Source organism: Mobula hypostoma, chromosome 6 (genome assembly GCF_963921235.1).
Source record: "Mobula hypostoma chromosome 6, sMobHyp1.1, whole genome shotgun sequence".
NCBI classification, from domain to species: domain Eukaryota; kingdom Metazoa; phylum Chordata; class Chondrichthyes; order Myliobatiformes; family Myliobatidae; genus Mobula; species Mobula hypostoma.
In genome coordinates, this window is record NC_086102.1 from 151,386,082 (window position 1) to 151,407,922 (window position 21,841).

A 21,841-nucleotide genomic window follows, 5' to 3' on the forward strand; every position below is an offset into this window, starting at 1 on the left:
TTTTACAGTGGTTGGCTGGGGATTTGACACGCGGGGTCAACTGATCGATATTGCACACTGTACGAAAGATCAATGGGCGAAATGTTTCTTACACTGTTGCTTCGTATGGACAAAGGGGCAGAGAGGAGTGAAAGAAAGAAAACCCGCTATCAAAATAAATTAAGATAAATCAGATCACCGCGCTTATCCTCACTGCAGAGTCAAACAGACCGTTTGTCCAATGACCACGCTGAACATTCGAACAACTCTGCAGTAACTAACTAATCAGTCAGGTCTTTTGTCGCTTTAAACCAGCGACCTCTTTCTGGATAAAATTTTAAATTTCAACAAGTTTCAAAACCGTATCTAACTCCCTCCTTTTAAATTTATACCCATCAATAGAAGTTTTTAAAGACGATTTAAAATTTGAAAAGGTTTGTTTCAACTCAAATACGTTATATGCAGTGCCTAGTTTCAGAGAGTGTACAACAATAAAAGAAAGGGGAAAAAAATTACCTTCTCTGCGAGACTGTTGTGTGAAATCTGGGCACTTTCCTTTGTGAACGCGGCGCTGCCACCGTGAGATGAGGACAATGGCTTGGGAGCAGGATCTGGTGTCGCAGCCGCCTGCCTTCTCCTGCTGCTACTCTCCTCCCACCTCCCAGCCTGCCTGTCTAGCCCTAAACCCAGTCAAAGTCAGCCTGTGTCAGTCCTGGTCCGGGGCGGGGTGTGTCGCTCTCGACTCTCGTAGCCGATCACCTTCTGTTGCAGCTCGCCCCGCCTTCCTGCAGGCAGCACCACCAGCCCCGCTCCAGGTGAGGGCGGCAACACAGCCCTTTGGTTTCCTAAAGGAGAAACACCGGGACGTTAAGTAAACCTAAGAAAAGCGAACTAAATGATGAACAGAACTGCATTCACACAGGGTTTTTACCACCTCTTTAGAATGTCCCAAAGACTTTTACAGCATATAGTACAGACTTTTGAAGGGGAACCCATCGTCAGATAGACAAGCGGGGTTGGGAAGCGTTTTTGAGATCCTGAAGCCCGGCAAGTTGATTGTCGAAACTCACAATGTTATTAAATAGGATTTACACTCTGCAATGGGCAGGGAAATTTAAAACCTCTCTCCTAGGTCACTCCCCACCCCGTACTCTTTCGGAGTGAATATTTCGCCTTAATTGTTGGAGATCAAGTCGGTTTCTAGCATCTCGTAATACACATAAAATGCTGCAGGAACTCAGCAGGCCAGGCAGCATCTATGGAAAAGAGTAGAACAGTCGACGTTTCAGGCTGACGATTGTGTGTACTGTATTACTTTGATTTCCAACATCTGCAGATTTTCTCTGGACTGTGTTCCGGTATCTCGTGTGTTGTTCCAGACTCCAGCATCTGCAGTAACTCGTGGTTCCAGAATTTTAATTCCTTTATATTCGATGGCGCCTGGGCTTTCAACCACGCAGGCTTCCCACACCCCCGGCCAATGTTCTGTCCTTGCATCCTGTGACGGTGGCTCCCTGGGATAGGATTCCATGAACCCCCACCCCAACGCAGCGAATGTGCCTGCGTGGGACATTTGGATGTAACAGTAAAATGTTATCCTGTTTATTAATGGGAATTCGGCTAAGAATAGAAAGCAACGACGCTTTTCCTCTCCCACTCTAACCCCCTAAAAGTAGTCAGGCTAATTAAAACGTCTGTGTCCAAATTGCTGGTCTGCGGCATAGCGAACAGAGTAGACACTGAGCTGAGGTCTCAGGGAGCAGCAAAACCACACGAAGTTATCAAGACTTTGAAAAACTCCACCGGTTTTTAAGTAGGTTGCCCAAATTCACTGTGGTTGGAACCTAGGACACCCTTGGGTTTGTATCATGGAAATTTTTGCTCTGCAAACTAGTGTGTCATTGTAGTTCAGATAAATATATCAAAATATTCCATTATACATTTGTTGTTTTGAGGTATACAGATTAAACTCATACCTGTAACTACAGAAATTACAACTTTGCTTACTGCGAAACTGCGGTTTTACATATTTTGAATCCTCGTATTGTTTTTGTAGTTCTGGTATATCATCTTGCAAATGCTTAAATTAGTATATTTCAAAAATATTAAATATCAAGGTGCATGTCTTAATTCCTTGTTTCGAAGCAATACGGTAGTGATGATTTTTCTCAGGAATACCGTGGTGTCGAGTTTTGTGTAAATTGGAATTACTCCGTTTGCAAACCATACATCGTGAGGATCAAGAGAGGATCTTATTCATCAACAGCGGAGGGCTCACGTTTTGAATCCCAGTAAAAGTTCCTGTGTGATTAACTTTTAATTTGAAATTGACCCGATGCAGCGACCTGGCACTGCCTATCGTACGCAGCAGTCTATCAAACTTTTTGTTTTACAGGAAGGTGGTATCTTTCACTCAACACCAACACGTGAGAAAGACAATAATCAAGCTAACGCCTTCCTTGCGAGGTTTCAAACACCACCACCCTCTGAATTCACTAGATTGTATGTTGTACCAGTTAGCTGCATTTGCAAAAATCCATCGACATCCTCACTTCCCCATGTTTAATTTAAATCATGCAGCCTTAAATGTAACAGATGTAGTTGCTGTATTCATGAATGAAGGAACTAAACTTGCAGTGTTACATAAATCTTCCACCACATACTAACATTACGTGGTTCAAGACTGCGACTGGGATCGGTGTACCTATTTGGTTTTATGTGATTTCTGACGTAATTGAAAGCATTACAGAAATTGGAGGGTTTCCCCAGTAGACGGAGGAAATGATTTAATCAAATAAACAGTTATATTGGGAAGTATGAAAGTTTGATTTTCTCAGCAATTTACTCCTTACTAACAAATTGTGTCAAAACTGTGGGGCTCTGTCAGGTCTCTCCTCTGACACGTGTATGTCCTTTTTTAAGACAAAGTTAAAATAGTTTTAAAACGTCCTCATTCTAAAATATACCATTGTGCCAGGATACAATTCTAAGCAGTGCATCTTCAATATCCTAAAATTTATTTAAAATAATGTGGCTTTTTTCTTAATCGTAGTATTTCTAGCTGATTTCCTAATTAATTTCCTAACTGGGTATTAAATTATTAGAGTATATTTTTTCGGTGATTTGAGATTTAGGAAGCTTGTCCCCAAGACACAGAAGTGAGCATACGAGGCAAATCATGGTGACAGGGGATGTTTAAGGGGGAGGGGCCTTCACAAGAAATTCAGCCATTGTCTTGTGGGAGTAGGATTGAGACAATTTCTATCACCAAATTGCTAATCAGTATTTAAACGTGCACGCAAATTGGTAGGCCATTCGACCGCTAGCCTCTTCCGCCACTAAAATAAAATCATGGAGCTGATCCTCAACTCCGTATTGCTGTCTACCCGTGGTAGCCTTTCACTCCTTTGCTTATCACCCCGCCTTGATGAAACATTCAAAGGTTCTGTTTCCAAGGAACTTTGAAGGACGAGTCATACATGACCGATACATGAATACAGGCCTTAAGAGGCAAGGTGTCGGATCCCTGTGTAAATAAACTTCAGGAACGAGGAAAGACCTACAGGAGAGGGTCGTAAGCTGTCAGTCATTGAACATTAAACAGTTGGAAATCATATGCGTTCTGTTCATCAAAATAAATAAAATGGCCTATTTAGATCATCAGATAGAATCAATTAACACTGTTTAAACTGAATATCGTTAACCAACGAATTGTTGATTCGTGGTGAAGTAAAACTACATCTAGAGTGAATCACCTATTTAAAAAAATATCTCAGGAACAAATGATCCCACTATTTCTCTCACCCTTTTCAAAATGAACAATGGCGGGAGAAAAATCAGATTCTGGAGTAAAGGCGCCACCCACTGGATATCACCGGAATAGTTTGTGAGGTGCTGGGACAAAATTCAAAGTACATTTATTATCACAGTACGTATGTCACCCATATACTGTACAACCCTGAGATTCGTGTTCTTGCAGGCATACGTAGTAATTCCAAGGAACATAATAAAATCAATGAAAGAGCATACCCAACAGGACAGACAAACAGCCAATGTGCAAAGGACAACAAACTGAGCAAATAAGAAGGAAAAAAAATGAGATAAATAAATAGAGAATATGAGATGAAAAGTCCTTGAAAGTGAGTGTGCGAACTGTTCAATGATGGGATGAGTAAAGTTGGGTCAAATTATCCCCACTAGTTGAAGAGCCTGATGGTTAAGGGGTAAAAACTGTTTTTCAATTTGGTGGTGTGGGTCCTGAGGCTCCCATACCTTCTTCCTGAAGGCAGCAGCGAGAAAAGAGCATGGCCTTGATGATAAGGCTTCTTGATGATAGATGCTGCTTTCCTGCAACAGCACTCCATGTAGATGTGCTCAATGGTAGGGGGGGATTTACCTGTGATGGACTGGAACGTATCCACTATTTTTTTTTGCAGGATTTTCTGTTCAAGGATGTTGGTGTTTTCATACCAGGCTACCACTCATCTATAGAAATCTGTCAATATTTTAGATATCATGCTGAATCTTCTAGGGAAGTAGAGGCACTGCAGTGCTTTCTTTGTAATTGCACTTACATGCTGGGCCCAGGACAGAATCTCTGAAATTATAACACCGAGGAATTTAAAGTTGCTGACTCTCCTCCGATCCCCTGATGAGGACTGACTGATGGACCTCCTGTTTCCTCCTTCTGAAGTCAATAATGAGCTCTTTGGTCTTGCTGACATTGAGTGAGAGGTTGTAATTGTGGCACCACTCAGCCATGTTGTTGCCAAACCAAATTGTCTGGGATCAGCAAGTGAGGAAATCAAGGATCGAATTACACAAGGAGGTATTAGGCCAAGAAATTGAAGCTTATTGGTTACTTTTGATGGGATAATAGTATTGAATGCTTAACTATAATGTATAAAAGGCATCCTGATATATGCATTGTTGCTGTCCAGATGTTCCAGGATTGAGTGAAGAGCCAATAAAATACCATCTGCTGTGGACCTGTTGTGCCAGAAACAAATTGGAGTGGATCCCAGTCATTTCTCAAACAGGATTTGATTTGTTTCATCACTAACCTCTCAAAGAACATCATCACAGTGGGTGTAAGTGCTACTGGACAATAGTTTGAGGCAGGTTACCATGTTCTTCTTAGGCACTAGTATAATTGAGGCCTGCTTGAAGCAGTTCGGTACCTCAAACTACCAAAGTGAGAGGTTAAAGATATCAGTAAACACTCCAACCAATTGATCAGGGCAGGTCTTTAGTACTCAGCCAGGTACCCCATCTGGACCGGATGCTTTCCGTGGGTTCACCCTCCTAAAGGATGCTCTCACATCAGCCTCAGAGACTGAAATCACAGGGTCATTAGGTGCTGTAGGAGTTCGTGAAGGTGCCTCCATGTACTGATAGTCAAAGCAAGAATAAAATGCATTGAGCACATCTGGAAGTGAACTCTTGTTGTCACCTACATCATTTGGTTTTACCTTGTAAGTGTTAATAGCATTAAAGCTCTGCCACAGAGGACAAGTTTCCTTCACTGATTCTAGTTTAGTCTGGAATTGCCACTTTCTGGAGATCATATCTAGACCTTTTGTATCTAACTTGGTCACCAGACCTGAGTGCTACAGATCTGGCCCCCAGCAGACTGTGGATCTCATGGTTCATCCAGAGTTTCTGGTTGGGGAAGACACTTTTTAAAAAGTATATGACAACCGTGCTGTATTCACTCAGATCCTCTGCTGAGTCCTTGAACATGGTCCAGTCTACCTACTCAAAGCAATCCTATAGACGCTCCTCGTCCTCCATGATCACCTGTTTGATGTCCTTATCTCTGGAGCTTTGCTGTTTAGCTTCTGCCTGTATACAAGTAAGAGAAAGACAGTCAAGTGATCAGATTTCCTGAAATGTGGTACAAGATCCAGATTTTAAGTTTTTTTTAAAAAAATTCATTCGGAAGACCTTTTTAAGCCTTTTATTTGTGAATAGATAGACATGTATAAGAGACAGTGAGTCTAATTGGATGAGTAGAAATATGTAATTTTGAAAGATACATATATAAAATAGAATTTGCAGCATCGATTTACCACTTGAAAGAATATGATCAGAATACTCAGTATTTTATCACTCTTGAAAATATTAGACCGGAGAAAATTAATGCCATACTAATATATGTGGGAAGTTGTATCTAAAGCTGCTATCAGGTACTAAAAGGGGAACAGATAAGTATAAGGAAATGAGCAACGGAGGAGCTCAGCAATTCAGGCAGCATCTAAGGAAATTAATAAACAGTCGATATTTCATGCTGTAACCCTCTATCTGGACTGTAAAGGAAGACAGAAGAAGCCAGAATTAAAAAGTGAGGGCAGGGGGAGGAGTGCAAGCTAGAAGGTGATAGATGAAGCCAGGTTGGTGGGGTGGGTGGATGAAGTAAGAAGCTAGGAGGTGATAGGTGGAAAAGGTAAAGGGCTGGAGAAGAAATAATCTGATAGGAGAAATGACTTGTCCATGGGAGAAAGAGGAAGAAGGAGGGGCACAGGGGAGATAATAGAGAGATATAAAGAAGAAACGAGGTAAGAGGGGGTCAGAGTAAGGAATGGAAGAGAGAAAGGGGAGGGAGAAAAATTACTGAAAGTTAGAAAAATTAATGTTTATGCCCTCAGATTGGAAGGTACCCAGACGGAATATGAGGTGTTGCTCCTCCAACCTGAGAGATCATCATTGCAGTAGAGAAGGCCATCAACCAACATGTCAGATTGGGAATGGAGACTGGAATTAAAATGGCTGGCCACTGGAAAACCTGCTTTTTGCAGATAGAGTAAAGGTGCTTGACAAAGAGGTCCTCCAATCTACATTGGAGATGCATCAGGAGCACCAGATACAATAGACCATCCCAACAGATCCACAGGTGAAGTGTAGCTTCACCTGGAAGAACTGAAGAACTGTTTGGGGCCCTGAATGGAGGTGAGGGAGGAAGTGAATGGGCAGGTGTAGCACCTCTTTTGCTTGCAGGGATAAGTGCCAGGAGGGAGATTAGTGCGGAGGGACAAACGCACAAGGAAATCCAGGAAAGAGCAATCCTTGCGTGCAGAGTGAGGGGAAGGTAAAGATGTGCTTGGTGGTAGGGTCCCACTGAATTTGAGGTGAAGAGGAGAATTATGTGCTGCATGTGGAGAATCATGGGGTGGTAAGTAAGGGCATGAGGAACTCTATCCCTTTTAAGACCATGGGAAGATAGGCTGAGGGTGGATGTTTGGGAAATGAAAGAGGTACGTGTGACGGCAGGTGTTCGGGAAATGAAAGAGATACATGTGACTATACCTCTTCCTACCCTGTAAAAATGCAATTGCCTTTTCTCAGTTCCATTGTCTCTGCTACACCTGTTCCTAGGACAACAAAAATGTCCTCCTTCTTCAAAAAATTGGGTTTCTTTTCCTCTACCACTGATGCTATCTTCACCCACATCTACATTGATGAAACCCGATTTTGATGAGCACCTTTGCTCCATCCGCAAAAAAAACAGGATTTCCTGGTGGCCAGCTATTTTAATTCCAATCCCCATTCCCATTCCGACATTTTGGTCCATGACCTCCTCTATGATGAGGCCAATCTCAGATTGGAGGAACAACACTTTGTGTTCCATCTGGGTAGCCTCCAACCTGATGACATGAAAATCAATTTTTCCAACTTTCGGTAGCTTCCCCTTCTTCAATTCCCTACCCTGTCCCCCCCTTGCCTCTTTTTTTCTACTCATCTCCCTATCATCTCCATCTGTTGCTGCTCTTTCTTCCCTTTCTCCTATGATCCACTCTCCTCTCCTATCATATTCCTTCTTCTCCAGCCCTCTACGTGTTCCGCCTATCACTTCCCAGATTCTTCCTTCATCCATCCCTCTCCACCCTCCTGGTTTCTCCTGTCACCCTCCAGCTTGTATTCCTTCCCCTTCTTCCACTTTCATATTCTGGCTTCTTCCCCCTTCCTTTCCAGTCCTGATGAAGGGTCTCCACCTGAAACATCAATTGTTTATTCATTTCCATGGATACTGCCTGACTGCTGAGTTCATCCAGCATTTTGTGTGTTGCTTTGGATTTCTGGCATCTGCAGATTCTCTTGTGTTTATTATTAGATGTTCCATTTTTCACAGTCACTCTTTATCATTAGTACAAAATAGTTTTAGTAAGTTTTAATTTTCTTAGCTGCTTTCAGAAAACATAATTTCTGATAAGATCAAAAATAGTTATATCATGTGTGAAACAAGATTTTGGATTTTCGCAACAAAACATGAACCAGATGGCAATTTCAAGTGACTATATATTGAAAAATCAGCACTTTGCCTCTCCTGGAGCTTCTCTTCATTAGAACATTACCAAAGTACTTGATAATGTAATTAACCATGTAAATTTGTATGTTTCATTAAGTAACTACCTCACATTGTAACCTGGCAATGAACAGTAACATTCTTCTATTCACTTTTTAATTGCCATTTTAGATTTTTAAACTTCTTTTTTCATTCACTCTCTTACCTCAGTTTTAGGTAATCTGTTTGCTTTGTTGCTATCTCGATAATAGTCAATCAGTGTGTTCTTATTAAAATAGCTGACAAGAATATCAGGAACACTTAAAAAGGCTTTCCTGCTTCAGGGCATACATTTTCCTATTCTGGTTTAGTTTAAAATGTTAACATACCATAATTCTACTTCAGATTTTCTAGCTTGTCTCTAATTTGTCTACAATTTTCATCCTTGGTTATATTTCTATTAAACAGCATTACAGCATTCTAAAAAATAATTTGATCATTCCACTAATTTGATCAAAATGCAAAAAAGCAGCTGACGGAAGAAATCTGAATCAGAAACAAAAAGTGCTGGAAGTACTCAGCAGCTCAGGCAGCATCTGTGCAAAGAGAAGAAAAAGAGTTAAAATCTTGTGGAATATTGTTTGATCCTAAGAGTTAAATTGGTGGCTTCCTAGGAGTTAAGATCTCACGTCAATGATCTTTTGTCAGAACAGAAGAAAATGTGAAAACAAGCATATTTTAAGTTGCACAGAAGAGGGCATGAATAATACAAGGGGAATGCCTGTGATAGATTGGAGACTAATGGAATCCAGATGAGACAAATGCCATTGATGCATCTTGGAGAGAGTGATGAAGGTTTATTTATTCATAGCTGCTGTCTTGCAGAAATGTAAATAGATACAGATGAGTGAGAGTGGAGAAGAGAAAAAAAATCTGTAACTGTGTAATGCATTTAACAATCGCTGGAAATCTGAAATGAACAAAATGACTGGAAATGATCGATAGGTCATAGAGCAACGCTGGGGAGAGAAAGTTGAGGTGATGTCTTCACATCAGAACTGGCCAGTTCTGACACAAACTGCAAAATGATCAAATATAGAGTTACAGGGCTTCAAGATGTCTAGACTGCAATAGTATAGGATGCCAGAGACAGAGTTCAGCAAGGGAATGGACCTGAGAATTAAAATGACAGAATTAAAATAAGTTCAGGGTTCTCCAGCTTATTTTCCTCCCCTACTTAGAACTGCCTCCAGACAGATCAACAACAAATATCAAATCTTCCCCACCCTATTTCAGACTGCACCTGCATTACCTAGATTCTCTTGGTCTCTATCCTATTACAGTCATAGAAACATAGAAACATAGAAAATAGGTGCAGGAGTAGGCCATTCGGCCCTTCGAGCCTGCACCGCCATTTATTATGATCATGGCTGATCATCCAACTCAGAACCCTGCACCAGCTTTCCCTCCATACCCTCTGATCCCACTAGCCACAAGGGCCATATCTAACTCCCTCTTAAATATAGCCAATGAACTGGCCTCAACTGTTTCCTGTGGCAGAGAATTCCACAGATTCACCACTCTCTGTGTGAAGAAGTTTTTCCTAATCTCAGTCCTAAAAGGCTTCGCCTTTATCCTCAAACCGTGACCCCTCGTTCTGGACTTCCCCAACATCGGGAACAATCTTCCTGCATCTAGCCTGTCCAATCCCTTTAGGATTTTATACGTTTCAATCAGATCCCCCCTCAATCTTCTAAATTCCAACGAGTACAAGCCCAGTTCATCCAGTCTTTCTTCATATGAAAGTCCTGCCATCCCAGGAATCAATCTGGTGAACCTTCTTTGTACTCCCTCTATGGCAAAGATGTCTTTCCTCAGATTAGGGGACCAAAACTGCACACAATACTCCAGGTGTGGTCTCACCAAGGCCTTGTACAACTGCAGTAGTACCTCCCTGCTCCTGTACTCGAATCCTCTTGCTATAAATGCCAGCATACCATTTGCCTTTTTCACCGCCTGCTGTACCTGCATGCCCACTTTCAATGACTGGTGTATAATGACACCCAGGTCTCGTTGCACCTCCCCTTTTCCTAATCGGCCACCATTCAGATAATAATCTGTTTTCCTATTTTTGCCACCAAAGTGGATAACTTCACATTTATCCACATTAAATTGCATCTGCCATGAATTTGCCCACTCACCCAACCTATCCAAGTCACCCTGCATCCTCTTAGCATCCTCCTCACAACTAACACTGCCGCCCAGCTTCGTGTCATCCGCAAACTTGGAGATGCTGCATTTAATTCCCTCATCCAAGTCATTAATATATATTGTAAACAACTGGGGTCCCAGCACTGAGCGTTGCGGTACCCCACTAGTCACTGCCTGCCATTCTGAAAAGGTCCCGTTTATTCCCACTCTTTGCTTCCTGTCTGCTAACCAATTCTCTATCCACATCAATACCTTACCCCCAATACCGTGTGCTTTAAGTTTGCACACTAATCTCCTGTGTGGGACCTTGTCAAAAGCCTTTTGAAAATCCAAATTCTCTGACCCGACTTTGTTAGAAAAGATCTGAAGGCTAATAACAATAAATGTGTTTTAAAAACTTATTTCATAGCTTTTGAAAATTACTTTCCATCAGATATGTTCCACATTTCTGGAATTGAATTATTCCCATTTTGTTTGGATATTTTTAATTATGTTTTTTGGGTATTGTGTCTTTTTCTTCCGTTTTGAACTTAAATTGAGTTTGTTATTATGCTTTTTTAAAAAAATCTCCTACCACTGAAATTAGTTTCTCTCTCAATTTAAGGGCCATCTCTGAAAATTTACATTTTCTCCATGAAGCCAAGTAAAGGAAGGAATATGGACACGATTGTTAGAATATGCATAGACCAGTGTGTTGATATTATAATGAGTCTGTCCAAATGCTACCATGAGAAGGGTCAAAAGACTTTGCCAGTATTTCAAGGACAGTAGTTTACAGAGACACTTTAAGAAACAAAAATGAGTATCCGGGGAATACTCTGCAGATCAAGCTCTATCCAGCAACAGCAAAATAAGAGATAATGGTTCAAGTTGACGTAGAGAAAACTGGGGTGGGAAGAAGGAAAAAAAGGAGAGATTTGGGATAGCATGGAATGTTGGAGGCTGACAAAATAGTTGGAAATCAAAACTGATGATAATGAGCACTCTCACCTTCTGCAGTGTCACCCACCAATTTTGTTAGGACCAATCTGTCATGGTGATGAAAAGTCATCATGACAATGAATTTCTTTGTAAGTGATGTAAAATTTAAATAAATTAATTCTAAATAATTTCTAAATTCTAAATTCAGAATGATTAGATTAACAATTCTACAAGTAAACATGTAATGACTACATCAGCTTTCCAAAGAAATGACTAGCAGAGAGGTTTATTCACATATACAATGCATCTGCAATTCTTTGCACACAAGGGTACCTTACTTCAACTTGGTCAAATGGTTCTTTTTTGCATTGCTGTAGCATTCATGAGTAAGACTTTGTGGTATTAAATTAACATACAAGATATATGCAATCATTAAAGTTCTTTCTTAGAGATAAATGCAAGATACCAAGAAAACTGCCACATTTATCTTACGTTATTCAGAAGGTTATCCTACATAAAATCTTGAACTCACTTCTTTAGCATGTCACATAATACCAGTCCAATTCATAAATCCCAGCTGAAGGAAAACACGAGATACTCACTGGACATGTTGAAAGCAAATATTCTGTTGCTTCAATGAGTCTGGTCATTTGCTGTGATCTAGCCTTGAAAATGTGTACAAGCTGTGCACACAGTTCTTGATGCTGAAGTGTAAGCACTAGAAAGCCTGATAAGACCACAAGATCATAAGTCGTAGCAGCAGAATTGAGTCATTTGGCCCATCGAGTCTGCTCCACCATTCAATCATGGCTGATCCTTTTTTTGTTCCTTTTCAGCCCCACTTCCCGGCCTTTCCCCTGTAACCTTTGATGCCATGGCCAATCAAGAGCCTATCAATCTCTGCCTTAAATACACCCAACAACATGGCCTCCACAGTGCCTGTGGTAACAAATTCCACAAATTCACCACCCTCTGGCTGAAGAGATTTCTCCACATCTCTGTTTTAAATGGACACCCCTCTATCCTGAGGCTGTGCCATCTTGTCCTAGTTTCCCCCACCACGAGAAACATCTTTTCCATATCTACTCTGTCAGGCCTTTCAACATTCAAGAGGTTTCAGGGAGATCGCCACTCACCCTTCTAAATTTCAGTGAGTACAGACCTGGAGCTATCAAACATTCCTCAAATCTTAACCCTTTCATTCCTTGAATCATCCATGTGAACCTCCTCTGAACCCTCTCCAGATCTTTTCTCAGATAAGGAGCCCAAAACTTTCACAATACAAACAACAAACAAGAGAAAATCTCAACGCTATCTGCCCCTCCACCAATCTTTGTATCATCTGCAAACTTGACAACAAGGCCATCTATTCCATCATCTAAATCATCTACAGCATAAAAAAAAAGCTGTCCCAACACTGACCCCTGCGAAACACCACTAGTCACTGGCAGCCAACCAGAAGAAGATCCTTTTATTCCCACTCGCTGCCTCCTACCAATCAGCCAATGCTCTAACCATGCTGGTAACTTTCCTGTAATACCATGGGCTCTTAACTAGATAAACAGCTTCATGTGTGGCTCCTTGTCAAAGGCCTTCTGAAAGTCCAAATATACAACACCCACAGCATCCCCTTTATCTATCCTACTTGTAATCTCCTCAAAATATTCCAACAGGTTTGTAAGGCAAGATTTTCCCTTAAGGAAACCATGCCAACTTTGTGCTATCTTGTCCTGTGTCACCAAGTACTCCAATCTCTATCACTACCTCTTTCAGAACCCTAGGGTGCAGTTTAGGTCTGAAGCAGATGCTAAAAATCTTTCTCATAAAATAAAACAACAAATTTAAGGGGTTTAATTAAAAATCTAAATTACTCCAGCACTTCTGACTAATAACAAAAGATCACCAACTCAAAACACTAATTCTTCTTTCCTTTCCACAGATGCTTACTAACTTACTGATTGTAAGAGTAACACAGTAGCATAACAGCTAGCTTAATGCTTTACAGTGTCAGTAGTCTGGGTTCAAGTCCACTGCTGTCTCTAAGGAATTTGTCCATTCTCCCATGACCTTGTGAGTTTCCTCTGGGTGCTCCGGTATCTCCCACATGCTAAAGATGTATGGGTTTAGTAAGTTGTGGGCTTGCTATGTTGGTGCTGGAAGAATACAGACACTTGCAGGCTGCCCATCACAATCCTCAGACTGTGCCAGTTGTTGATGCAAATGAATTATTTCACAATATGTTTTGATGTATGTGATACAAGTAAAGCTAATATTTATCTTGTATAGAGGGATCTTTACTTTTTCATGAAAACGTTGTCTCAGACAGCCTCTAACCCCATGCAAACTACTAAGTACAGGGTTAAGTTTGATTTGATCTCATCTAATGATCTGTTTTCACCAGTGTTTGCCTTTGTAACTGTGTCCTTCTGAATGTTACTCCTTTGTAGAAAAGCCATAGTTCTTTCTCCCCTTAGCCCTTCCACGATGACCATATCTTATAATCTTATAATGACAGAATTTCTGGGGCAAGCTTCCAATGTATACATGTTGTAAGAACATCTTTAAGAAGAAAAAAACTGTTCCTTAAGTCTGTTATGGCATTGATAACTCTCTGTCAGAGAGTTTGCATGGTCCCAGTGCTCCGTGTCTCCAGTCTGTAGTTCTGAGTCTCCAGCATGCATGTTCTCATTGTGTAGAGCAGCCAGAATTCACTCTTATATGCTCACTCTTTTGACACTGACAGAGAGATACAATGTGGGTTGTGAATGCATAGTCATTGAGTCAAGGCATCCGTTAGTCTTGCGAGACCATGGATCTGCGCCTGGAAAGTCTTCACTCTCCAGGGCGCAGGCCTGGGCAAGGTTGTATGGAAGACCAGCAGTTGTCCATGCTGCAAGTCTCCCCTCTCCACGACACCAATGTTGTCCAAGGGAGGGGCATTAGGACCCATACAGCTTGGCACCAGTGTCGTCGCAGAGCAATGTGTAATTAAGCGCCTTGCTCAAGGACACAACACGTTGCCTTGGCTGGGGCTCGAACTCACGACCTTCAGGTCGCTAGTCCAGTGCCTTAACCACTTGGCCACATGCCCATAGTCATTGAGTATTTTTGAGATATTAAAAGAATCAAAGGAATAAGCATTGGATGGGAAATAAGAACAGTTATGATCTCAGTGAATCCTGCAGTAGTTTTGTGGGGCTACTGAACCAACTCCTGCTTCAATGTTGTTTGATTGTACGGACATACACTTATCAGAATTTGCTGCTTTGACACACTAATCATAAAATCAGCCCTTTGCAAGATACCAGCCCTTAGGACAAGTTGGATAATTTCTGAGCACTTTTCTTTTTGTATAAATTTACAAAACCCAGTAATGCAGCATAAAACTGTTGTAATATCCACCCTTCTTTCAAATCCATAGACTAAGCAAAAAGTATATTTCAGGCAAATGGCAAACTGAGTACGTTAGAATACTCCCTCAGGTGCACTGAGAATGTGCAAAGACCACTACTGTCAATTTGAGAGACCAAAGAACTTTTTTACCATAGCAAAATAAAATTTCAGTATACTGCCAGTGGATGTCAGTAATGTGTTGATGAGATTATCAGCAAATTTGTCCAGTGCAACTGAGGAAACAGTTTCATTTCTAACTTTTTTGTCACTTTTGCATGAATTGTCAAATTTCATTCCACAATCAATTAACTCCTCTCATTACTTGGCATTGGATTAAATGAACCAGCTGTGAAATGTGGGTATGAAGCCTGCAGCAGTGCTGTATCTATGGCAAGTACATGATTGGCAGCTTTGAGCCTTGATTGATAAGAATCTTCAGTGGATCAGTGATGAGAATGTGATGTATCAAACAGCTACCGAGACCGCTTATGCAGTTGATAAAATATGGCATTTGAAATTTTTACTGATTTTGATCACTCTCGCAACATCACAACCAGAAACTAGGGGTTTACTCCTACCACACAGTATATCTAAGGATATTTGTTCCCACTGCCTTGTAAACATGTGACTGTATTACCCATTTTCCCTCTGGATATCCTCTAGTGCACCTAGACTTCTAGTGCATGAAAATCTTTGAACTTAGCTGTCCCTTATTATTCTTCTTTGTTTCCCAGATTAGATTCTTTTGCAGACCAATTACCAGTATTAGGACGTGTATAGGAAGCAGGGAGTAAATAAGGTGCTTGAGGAGTATAAGAAGTGCAAGAAAATACTTAAGAAAGAAATCAGGAGGGCTAAAAGAAGATATGGGGTTGCCTTGGCAGTCAAAGTGAAGGATAATCCAAAGAGCTTTTACAGGTATATTAAGAGCAAAAGGATTGTAAGGGATAAAATTGGTCCTCTTGAAGATCAGAGTGGTCGGCTATGTGCAGAACCAAAGGAAATGGAGGAGATCTTAAATAGGTTTTTTGCGTCTGTGTTTATTAAGGAAACTGGCATGAAGTCTATGGAATTAAGGGAAACAAGTAGTGAGATCATGGAAATTGTACAGATCGAAAAAAAGGTCCTTGCTGTCTTGAGGAAAATTAAAGTGGATAAATCCCCGGGACCTGACAGGGTGTTCCCTCGGACCTTGAAGGAGACTAGTGTTGAAATTGCAGGGGCCCTCGCTGAAATATTTAAAATGTCACTGTCTACAGGTGTGGTGCTGGAGGATTGGAGAGTGGCTCATGTTGTTCCATTGTTTAAAAAAGGATCGAAAAGCAATCCGGGAAATTATAGGCCCGTAAGTTTAACGTCGGTAGTAGGTAAGTTATTGGAGGGAGTACTAAGAGACAGAATCTTACAAGCATTTGGATAGACTGGGACTTATTAGGGAGAGTCAACATGGCTTTGTGCGTGGTAGGTCATGTTTGACCAATCTATTGGAGTTTTTCGAGGAGGTTACCAGGAAAGTGGATGAAGGGAAGGCAGTGGATATTGTCTACATGGACTTCAGTAAGGCCTTTCACAAGGTCCCGCATGGGAGGTTAGTTAGGAAAATTCAGTCGCTAGCTATACATGGAGAGGTGGTAAATTGGATTAGACATTGGCTCGATGGAAGAAGCCAGAGAGTGGTGGTAGAGAATTGCTTCTCTGAGTGGAGGCCTGTGACTAGTGGTGTGCCACAGGGATCAGTGCTGGGTCCATTGTTATTTGTCATTTATACCAATGATCTGGATGATAATGTGGTAAATTGGATCAGCAAGTTTGCTGATGATACAAAGATTGGAGGAGTAGTAGACAGTGAGGAAGGTTTTCAGAGCCTGCAGAGGGACTTGGACCAGCTGGAAAAATGGGCTAAAAAATGGCAGATGGAGTTTAATACTGACAAGTGTGAGGTATTTCACGTTGCAAGGACAAACCAACGTAGAACATACAGGGTTAATGGTAAGGCACTGAGGAGTGCAGTGGAACAGAGGGATCTGGGAATACAGGTACAAAATTCCCTAAAAGTGGCGTAACAGGTAGATAGGGTTGTAAAGAGAGCTTTTGGTACATTGGCCTTTATTAATTAAAGTATTGAGTATAAGAGCTGGAATGTTATGATGAGGTTGTATAAGGCATTGGTGAGGTCGAATCTGGGGTATTGTGTTCAGTTTTGGTCACCAAATTACAGGAAGGATATAAATAAGGTTGAAAGAGTGCAGAGAAGGTTTACAAGGATGTTGCCGGGACTTGAGAAACTCAGTTACAGAGGAAGATTGAATAGGTTGGGACTTTATTCCCTGGAGCGTAGAAGAATGAGGGGAGATTTGATAGAGGTATATAAAATTATGATGGGTATAGAAAGAGTGAATGCAAGCAGGCTTTTTCCACTGAGGCAAGGGGAGAGAAAAACCAGAGGACATGGGTTTAGGGTGAGGGGGGAAAAGTTTAAAGAGAACATTAGGGGGGGCTTCTTCACACAGAGAGTGGTGGGAGTATGGAATGAGCTGCCAGACGAGGTGGTAAATGCGGGTTCTTTTTTAACATTTAAGAATAAATTGGACAGATACATGGATGGGAGGTGTATGGAGGGATATGGTCCATGTGCAGGTCAGTGGGACTACGCAGAAAATGGTTCGGCACAGCCAAGAAGGGCCAAAAGGCCTGTTTCTGTGCTGTAGTTTCTATGGTTTCTATGGTAAATGAATCTCCATAGAATTATCCTACACAGAAGAAAACCATTGAAAGAACAATCGAAACTTCCATATTTTCCAGTCTATTGTCACGTTTTTGATATATAACAAGTACATGTATTCGCAAATACATCAGAATTTAGTTTAATATCACCAGCATATATGCAATTTGTTGTTTTTGCGGCAGTAGCACAATGCAGTACATAATAATGGAGAAAAAAACTGTCAATTACAATAAGTATATAAAAATAGAAATTTGAAAAAAGCAGTGAGGCAGTGCTAATGGGGCTCAATGTGCATTCAGAAATTGGCTGGCAGAGTGAAAGAAGCTGTTCCTAAATTGTTGAGTGTGTGCTTTCAAGTTTCTGTACCTCCTTCCTGATGGTAACAATGAGAGCAAGGCATGACCTGGGTGATGGGGGTCCTTAATGATGGACACCACCTTTTTGAAGCATCACACCTTATGCATATGTACTCGTGCATATGACAATAGTCATCATTCAGGTGCAATGAAAAATTTCCCTGCAGCAGCATCACAGGCTCAGAGCATCATACAAGCAGCATTCACGATAAAAACATAAATACAATCAGAACATAAAAACCCAAGTGGATTTGTCAATGTTTCCTTACTTACAAAGGGAAGAAGGCAGAATAATGGGGTTAAGAAGGATACTAAATCAGCCATAGTTGAATGTGTTTTTGAAATCAGTTAAAATTACTTTCCCCCTTAGGGGTTCCTTTAGCCAGAGGGTGGTGAATCTGTGGTATCCTTTGACACAGGTGGCTGTGGAGGCCAAGTCACTGGGTAAAGCGGAGGTTGATAGATTCTTGGTTTTGGGGAAAAGGCAGGAGGATGGGGTTGAGAGGGAAGAATAAATTAGCCATAATCCAATAGCGGAGCAAACTCGATAAACTGAATATTCTGCTCTTATGTCTTATGACCTATCCCTCTACTTCTGTTAACTCCTATGAACTTTCTTGGCTGTGGTTGGACCAGGAAAGGCCATTGATGATGTTCACTCCTAGGAACTTGAAGCATTCAACCCTCTGGACCTCAGCATCATTGATATAAACAGGAGTGTGTGCACTGCCTCACCATCCCCCTTTCCTGATGCCAATGATTAGTTCTTTTACTTTGCTGACATTGAGGAAACTATTGTTGTCATTTTACCATCACCAGGCTTTTATATCTGCACCCTGTACTCCAATTCATCATTATCTGAGATTCAGCCCACTACTGTAGTGTCCTCTACAAACTGGTAAATGGAGGTATAGCAGAATCTGGAAACACAGTCATGATTGTCTACAGAGTAGATTAGGGGGCTGAGAATGCAGCTTTGTGGGGCACCAGTGTCGTTACTGATAGAAGTCTATTAGTTAGAAGTCAAGGATCCAGTTGAAAAGGGAGGTGTTGAGTCTCAGCTCTAGGAGTTTGGAGATGAGTTTGCTTGGAGTTATCACACTAAAGGTAGATCTGTAGTTAATAATCAATAGACAATCACAGGTGCTTTGCCATCTAGATGCTCCAGAGATGCGTATAGGACAATGGAAGTGGCATCAACCACGGATGTACCTGTTTCAGTAATAGGCAAACTGCAATGGATCAAGGTTAACTGGGAGGCTGAATGTGATGTGTGCCATGACCAGCCTCTTGAAGCACTACCTGATGGTGGATGTTAGAGCCTCTGGGTAGTAGTTGTTAGGCCGTGTTACCTTATTTTCCTTAGGTACCAGGACAATAGTACTCTTCTTAAACTGGGTGGAAACCTCACATTGATGTAGGGAGAGGTTAAAAATGTCTGCAAATATTCTCACCAGCTGATCTGCACAGGATCTAAGGGCACAATCGGGCCAGATACTTTCCATGGATTCTCTCTCTGAAAGACTAATCTGGCAACAGCAACGGTGATGCTGGATTATAGATTCAGATGCACTGGAGGCTGTCGGGTGGGTAGTAACATTCCAATCCCCTTCTGTTCAAAAACGTGCATAGAATGCACAAAGCTCATCAGGAAGAGATGCATTGATATTGGCAATGCTGTCCAACTTCACTTTATGGCTCATTATAGCACATTAGCCTTGCCACAACTGACAACTGGTCTGGGACTTGATTTTGTACTGGTATTGTCTCTTGTCATCCCTGATAGTTTTACAGAGTTTGTACCTCGATTTCTCATATGGGTCAGTGCTTGAACACCATAGTCCTACATTTCAGTAGGGAATGTATCTTTGGGTTCATCCATTGTCTCTGTAGTGGAACACATGGACTGATCTCTTTGGTACAAAGTTCTCCACACATTTGTTGATGAAGTCCGTGATGGTTGTGGTATACTCATCTAGGTTGGCTGCTGAGTCTTTGAACATGGAAGACCTTACGAACTCAAAGCAGTTACGTCAAAATTCATCTTCTTCCTCTGAGCAGGTACTGTAACACTTTCTGTACTGGATCCTCTTGCCATAGAGGGAGTAAAAAGAAGGTTCACCAGACTGATTCCTGGGATGGCAGGACTTTCATATGATGAAAGACTAGATCGACTAGGCTTATACTTTATGGAATTTAGAAGATTGAGGGGGGGATCTGATTGAAACGTATACAATTCTAAAGGGATTGGACAGGCTAGATGCAGGAAGATTGTTCCCGATGTTGGGGAAGTCCAGAATGAGGGGTCACAGTTTGAGGATAAAGGGGAAGCCTTTTAGAATCAAGGAAAAACTTTTTCACACAGAGAGTGGTGAATCTGTGGAATTCTCTGTCACAGGAAACAGTTGAGGCCAGTTCATTGGCTATAGCTAAGAGGGAGTTAGATATGGCCCTTGTGGCTAAAGGGATCAGGGGGTATGGAGAGAAGGCAGGTACAGGGTTCTGAGTTGGATGATCAGCCATGATCATACTGTATGGCGGTGCAGGCTCGAAGGGCCGAATGGCCTACTCCTGCACTTATTTTTTATGTTTCTATGTTTCTCATGGTTATAGTGAGAAGGAGAACAGCCTGGTGGTTTGATTCACCAAAGTGTGTGTGGGGAGGAGGTGGCTTATTAAGAGTCTTTGATGGTGGGGCAGCAACGGTTGAGGGTGTTTTGCCCCCTGGTGGGACAGGAGATGTGCTGTTAGCATTTTGCTAACACACTCTTAAATTTGGCGAGGTTGAAGTCACCATCTGTGATGAAGAGGACCTAAGGATGTACTGTTTCCAGGCTGTTGATCACTAAGTGTAGTTCATTGAGTGTAGCCTTCACATCTGACTGGGGTGTGATGTAAAATGCCGTCAGGATGGCTAACGTGAACTCCTGTGGTAGGTTGCATGGACAGCACCTCACTATTAAATATTCCAAGTCAGGAACTTTCCAGGACCAACACATCCAAACACTTCATGGTGTTCATTAGGAAGCAAAACCCTCCTCCTCTTGCTTTGATGAAGCACTGTACAGCATATTTGGTTATTTGAGAAGACATCAGGTTGTATGTTGCAGTGTGGTGAGACAGGTGTAAGTCACATTTCAGTGAGACAAAGCACACAGCTGTTCCTCAGTTCACTTTGATAGGCCAGTTGGATCTCTTGACCTCCAAACAGAGTTCTTGTACAGTAATGGCGAACTCTTGATATCTCAATCTACCTTGTGCATGGCCCTTGTACCTTATTTGTATAATTGCACTGCACTTACTCTGTAACAATAACTGTAACACTATTCTGCATTCTATTATCGTTTTACCTTGATGTACTTATGTTTTGGAATTATCTGTATGGACAGCATGCGAATCAAAAGTTTTTCACTGTATCTTGGTACATGTGACCAATTGCTAATTAGCACTGGCCCCAACTGTGCAGTATAATTTTGTGAGTTAACTGCATAACAAATCCACACTTCTACAAAGTGCTAGAATCCAAGCAGCATCAGTGGAATTAACCTAAGCTTGAATCAGTGGTCTTTAAGAAAGACAGAATTCCAAATGGGAAAAATATATTCACAATCTTATATTTTCTTGGCTGTTACTTTGCCAGAAAGGATAAAGAATTTATGAAAAAAAACTGTAGGAAAAATTATAATTTCCCATGTTTTCTTCACATTTTCCCCCTACAGGTTGCAAAATAGCAACAAGAAAACTGAAGTATCAAACAAAGTGAAAATAAAGAAACCAGAAGGTACACTCAGGAAGAAAAATTGTAAGATAATTAAAGTGATGAATGAAAAAGAAACAAAGTGTACACAGAAAGTCAAAGGATATCAGAATAAGAGAAAAAGTAAGCACCAACTTTGAGATTGATTCAATAATGTGAAAGAAAGTATATGAGAAAACAAAATCTGCACGTGATTATTGTGGGCACTGCACAATTTA

General features: G+C 41.3%; 1 protein-coding gene across 3 annotated transcripts in view; it reads right to left on the reverse strand.

Moving 5' to 3' along the window:
• myo1b (myosin IB) overlaps positions 1-719 on the reverse strand; it is a 275,743-nt gene extending 275,024 nt beyond the window's left edge. For 2 of the 3 annotated variants that reach the window (XM_063051970.1, XM_063051968.1), the window contains exon 1: positions 496-719. The gene's annotated coding sequence lies outside the window, so the exon portion shown is untranslated. The remainder of the gene's footprint in view (positions 1-495) is intronic. The other variant, XM_063051969.1, reaches the window with a different exon arrangement.
• Positions 720-21,841: the final 21,122 nt, after the last annotated feature.